This window comes from Rana temporaria, chromosome 11 (assembly GCF_905171775.1).
Source record: "Rana temporaria chromosome 11, aRanTem1.1, whole genome shotgun sequence".
NCBI lineage: Eukaryota > Metazoa > Chordata > Amphibia > Anura > Ranidae > Rana > Rana temporaria.
The window spans coordinates 10485652-10492150 of record NC_053499.1 but is presented as its reverse complement, the minus strand read 5'-3'; positions in this window follow the sequence as shown (position 1 = coordinate 10492150).

Sequence of the window (6499 nt, the reverse complement as noted above, 5' to 3'; positions counted from 1 at the left end):
GGTCCTCAGATCCCTTTTTCTGATTGGACAAAAGGAGAAGCGATCCAATTGGCCTAGAAGGAGGAGGGAGGAGACACACGGCCGCAGTGATGCAGAGGAAACACAGGGGAAGCCCGACTGACTAGCCCACCATTCGCCACTGGAAGATGGAGGAGGCACACGGAGGAGATGGATGGGAGCACTCTCCAACTTGTCAGCACGGGGACAGCACTGGGTAAGTGGGCTGATGACGGGAGATATGGTATGCAGTGCGGGTAGGAGGGTGGTAACGATGGGGGGTCCGGTCCGCCTGCCGCCCCCCCTGACCAATGGAGCACCAGCTGCCACTGATAGCAATGAATATACAGTATCCTTTCAGCCAATCGGCCACTCCTGATCTTTCCAGTGGCAGATCGACCCTTCCTGACCATTCCAGTGACAGATCGCCCTTCCTGACTATTTCAATGGCAGATCACCCCTTCTTGACCATTCCAATTTCAGATCCGCCACTTCCTGACCATTCCCAGGGCAGATCGACCCTTCCTGACTATTCCAGTGGCAGATTGACTCTTCCTGACCATTCCAATGGCAGATCGGACCTTCCTGACTATTCCAATGGCAGATCAGCCCTTCCTGGACATTCCAAGGGCAGACCGGCCCTTCCTGACCATTCCAAGGGCAAATTGACCCTTCCTGACTATTCCAGTGGCAGATCGCCCTTCCTGACTATTCCAATGGCAGATCAGCCCTTCCTGACTATTCCAGTGGCAGATCGCCCTTCCTGACTATTCCAATGGCAGATCAGCCCTTCTTGACTATTCCAGAGGCAGATCGACCCTTCCTGACCATTCCAAGGGCAGATCGACTCTTCCTGACCATTCCAATGGCAGATCAGCCCTTCCTGACCATTCTAATGGCAGATCGGCCCTTCCTGACCATTCCAATGGCAGATCAGTCCTTCCTGACCATTCCAAGGGCAGATTGACTCTTCCTGACCATTCCAATGTCTTTGTGCCCGTACTGCTATCCAGGCTTTCAATTACAAGGCTGAGAAAAAAGTGAATGGACCCTGGTCTGCCAATGGAATGGTCAGGAAGGGTCGATCTACCACTGGAATGGTCAGAAAGGGTCGATCTGCCTCTGGAATAGTCAAGAAAGGGCGGATCTGCCATTGGAGTGGTCAGGAAGAGTCAATCTGCCCTTGGAATGGTCAGGAAGGACTGATCTGCCATTGGAATGGTCAGGAAGGGCCGATCTGCCATTAGAATGGTCAGAGTGCGGTCCCCATGTACAGGAGCTGACGTTGCACCGGTGATCCATTGGTCATGGGTGAATTGCTCTGAAGGCTCCTAAAAACAAAAACAACTAAATAAACTTTTTTGATTTTAAGGAAAACTTAGGTTTTAAAAATTGTGTAGGTGGCAGTGGATTTTTGAAGCCTAGATCTGTATAGAAATGAGAAGTATAACACTGCCATGGAAGGGGCTACAGTAAGGTGAAGTAAAGTGTACCTGTCTTCACTGTATATATCTAACTACATGCAAAGGAACTGGGAACATCGAGCTTCTCCTTCCCAGGATTTGATATGTGAAATTAACAAATTTCCACGTCACCTTATAATTTACTCCCAGGTTCACTTGACTTCACCTCACTTCACAATTTAGCAAATGAGTCTGGTTACATTCTGCCTCATTCTGATTGCACTGTGCTGTTCTGCTGCTGCTGTCTATCCCCCCCATATGCCATTGTTTCTTCTAAATATATTTTTTATTTTATTTTCCCAGATCCGACTCCACCAGGAAACATAATTTGTATTACACTTGGGACAAACACCACCACATTGTCTTGGGTAGAACCAGTAAACATGACCGGGGTGACAAAGTCATATAATATAACGTACTATTGGAATGCTTCTTCCTCCATCACTGTGACAAGTAACTCTCCAAATACAACCCTCCTGAGCCTGAAATCTGGGAGTAATTACACCGTTACCGTGGTGACAGTCGGAGTCCGGGGGTATCAGAGTACACCTGTCAGCAGATACGTTTTCACAAGTAAGTTCTGACCATCTCTATGTGTTATGAGACAAAATCGTTGCTGATTCCATTGTAGCCGGTAAAACAGAAATATAATATATAGAACAATATTTTATTTCTTCCATCATATTAGATATAGACCACTAATATATCCATCCATGGCTAGAAATGTGTAGTTAAGATATTTTCATATCCATGGCAGTGTTAGGCCTCGTACACACGACCGAGAAACTCGACGGGCGAAACACATCGTTTTGCTCGTCGAGTTCCTTGTGAAGCCGTCGAGAAACTCGGCGAGCCAAATTTCTCCATTCACGTCAAGGAAATTGCTCTCTTTTTGGCTCGTCGAGTTTCTCGACAGTTTCCTCGACGAAAATGTACACACGACCGGTTTCCTCTGCAAAAAAAATCTCCCAGCAAGATTCTTGCTGGTTTTTGCTGAGAAACTCTGTCGTGTGCACGAGGCCTTACACAATATATACTTATTTTTTAAGTTGTACATAGCTATACTGCAAAAGGGGCTCGCCTGAAGTGATCTAGCACTGGACTTTATTTTCTTACTTAAGTTCCACTTTTAGTGTTTTCCTTTCAAACTCACATGTGTATTTTCTATATTTTAGGACCATTACCTTTAAAGCTGCCACAATATTATAATGTGACTTCAACTTCTGTGTCCTTATAATTGGAGCAGACCGGATGACTATCAGAGTTCTTACACATACAGGTGCAGACAAATGTCACATCATCGTCTTCACTGATAAATAATATGATAGTGACCAATGAATCAGCTACAATAGTGAATCTGACCCCTGGACAAACATATACATTCCTGATATACACAAAGCTGCTGATAATTCAACTGAATCTGATCCGGTGTCACTAACTACCTGCACAGGTGAGTACAACTGCAGTGCTGCTCCATAATGCTGGTGGGGATATTAACCAGCTCACCCACTGTACATTTGGCGGTGGGCGGTATGGGCAGGCTGGATCATGTACATGCTCGGCACCAGCTGAAGGGTGCACAGCGCACCCCCTTATTTACGGCTCCCAGTACCCGGACACTTTGAGAAGTCGGGGGGTCACAACGTAACACAATTGTTATGAATAGGTTTCATTCATAACAGCTGTGCTTAGTATTTTGATGCTGTGATTGACCACAGCTATCACATGGTGCCTGGGCTAATCACAGCACCCTGTACCATGTAATAATTGGGCCAATCACAGCACACAATAATAATCTCAGATGTTTTGAATGTAACTCATTCATCACAATTCAATGGTTAATCTCTGTATATATTTTTGAAGACAGTTTTACACAAACAAAAGAGTGTCCAAAAGGGAAAGTTTCTATGTCATTCTTCTCTACGCATTTTATTTGACAATATCCTCTTCTTCACGAGAGAGGGAAAGATAATATATACTGAGATCAACAACTGATTATTGTACAGTAGACATGTGCACTGCCGAATTTTTTTCTTTTCGTTTTTTGTTTTATTAGTTTTTGTTTTTCGGGTCATTCATTATGATCGCAATTCGTAAATTCATAAATTTGAAAATCCAAAAATAAGAAAGAAAATCCGAAAATTCAAAAGAACAAAAATCTGAAAATTCTAAATAATAACTAAGTATTAAATTATAAGTATTGGAATCCGAAGTTACGAATTATCCGAAATAACTAATGCTAAACCAATGGAATGAAACACAATAATAAATAATAATAATAATAATAATAATAATAATAATACAACGTTTTTATTATTGTTATTTAATTATTATTCATTTGTTATATTCCATTCCTTTAGATGCAGCCCAGCATTCGTCATTTCGGATAATTCGTAACTTCAGATAAATTCGTATTTGTTACGTTCACCAACAGCCAAATATGAAAGGAAATTCCAATACCTATCATTTAATAGTTAGTTTTTTTCAGATTTCCTAATTTTCAGGGTTTGGAATTTACGAATTTGTCGAATATTCAAATTTTACAAATATTAAGGAAAAATTTGTTAGAACAAAACTAATTGCACATGCCTGTTGTACGGGTTTCCAGAGAGATTGATCTGTGTGAGGGAATAAGAATGCTTATATTTGCTATCAATTGCTCTTATTGTCAGGAAAGTTTTGACATCTTCTTTTTTTTCTTATGTTTCATGAAGGAGTTGTAAAGGAAATGTTTTTTTTTTTGCCTAAAATTAATGTCTGCAAGGTAGACAGACAGAATAGTGTAATGATTTTGTTAAAAAACGAGTAAATACCTATTAAATTCCTTCATCTATATCACCTCCGGTGTTCTAGTTTCTGTTCTCTCATTCACTTCCTGGTTTGTGGCACTTGTTAATGTAAGAACTACATTTCCCAGTATGCATTGCGGCACGCCCAGTAATTCACACCTCCTTGAAGTCTCTAACGCGTAGAGAGCGTCCTGCCGCACAGATGTAGTTCCCAGGAGGGGGTGAGCACGTTACTGACCACCGCAGTAAACCCTCCCTTCACGGTGGTGAGTAACAATCAGACAAGCAGGAAGTGAACAGAACAGAGAAGAAATAGAGCAACTTCTGAGCAAAAACGAACAATGAGGAAGTGAAGGAGTGTCTGCAGGTTAAGGATGCTTATTATGAAAAAAAAAAAATATTTCCTTTACAACCCCTTTAAATAAAATGTTTATGTTTTCTATTTATTTATGGCCTGTAGATCTTTGAGCCCCACCATAGTCCAGTATTTTTTTTAGTAAGTGTTTAGTATCAATGTGAGTGCTGTTACAGACACCCATCCTCTTCCTTTTTTTTAGTTACCGTATTTATTGGGGTATAGCGCGCTTCCGCGTATAGCGCGCACCCCTAAAGTTAGCCAGAAATTCCTGTGGAAAAAAAGATTTTGTACTCACAGTTTTGGTGTCTTGCGCGGCGTCCATCGGCGGCCTCGTCGGGTCCTGCGTCCGTCTGCAGCTTCGGGTGTCCTCTTCGTCGGGTCCGGCGTCCTTCTGCGGCGTCCTCCTCGCTCGTTTCCTGCGCCGAGTTTGAATATTGCGCCGGCATATACCGAGCGTAGTACACTCGGGATGGCTCGGCTACTGTCGCGCTCACGTCCTGTACGTCCAGGACGTGAGCGCGGAAGGAGCCGAGACTGCCCAACTATACACGAGTGTACTGCGCTAGGTATATGTCGGCGCAGTATTCAAACTCGGTGGCGGGAAAGCGGGTATCGGCGTATATCGCGCACCCACGATTTTGCCCTGAAAGTGCGCGGTATACGCCGATAAAATACGGTACTTTAAATGTGGTTTAAAGTTAAAATGTGGAGGTTTTGAAAAAGTTTTAAATTTTTTTGTAGGATCATTTATTAAATGTCCTGAATTCTTTCTTAATCTTCTACTATTTGCAAAAATACTTTAAAGAACTTATCAGTCATCAGAAAACATGAATATAATGAGTCTTATAAAGCACTTAACATTATGAATATTGTGTTTCCAGGTCCCGGACAAGCTGTGGGTGTCACAGTGAACAATTACCAGTCAGTGAATTCTCTGGTGGTGAACTGGATGGCACCAACAGGAAACGTGTCCAATTATAATGTCTCCATAACAGGAGATGTAAATAGGACATTACAGAATACATCTACACAAGTGACCTTCACTAACTTACTACCAGGAAGGAATTATACCGTCACTGTACAGACAATCAGTGGGCTGCAACAGTCCAATCACTACAGTGACAGAGGCCACATGTGAGTATTGTCCACGAGTGATCAGTGTTATCTGTGTATGATCAGAGTATGGGGGGTGTGATTGTAAGAGTGCTGTAAGGCCACAGGTGAGTATTTGTCATGACTGTTTTCAGTTGCTTACAATACATGACCTTTATTCTGCGCCCCTCTTACTAGAGACAGATTTCGGTCTCCACTTTGTGATGTCTTTCTAAAATCTTTATGACTACAGAGAAACTAACACCCAATATAAAATAATTATGTACAGAAAAACTATAATGGCTTTGGGTAAATTTTATTATTTTTTCCTGTTTATTATTGATTAGTTTGTACTCATTTATTTTCTACATAATGTACAGTATGCAATCTTTGTTTTACGATATTTAACATATAGAGCGTCTGCGCTAAAGGATTCCCAAAATATTCGCTATTGTCACACTGATTCTCCTCCCGGCCAATCATGAAGCGGGTCCTGAGTTCCATTTCCTGATTGGCCAAAAGGAGAAGCGATCCTATTGGCCTAGAAGGAGGAGGGAGGAGACGCACGGCCACCGTGATGCCGAGGAGACACAGGGGAAGCCTGACCGACTGGCCCATCAGCCGCCACTGGAAGACGGAGGAGGCACACGGAGGAGATGGAGGGGGCACTCTCCAACATGTCAGTCCATGGGCAGCACAGGGTAAGTGGGCTGGCGACCGGGGAGGATATGGTGTGCAGTTCGTGTAGGAGGGCAGGAACGACAGGGGAGTCTGCCCCCCTGACCAATGGAGCACCAGCT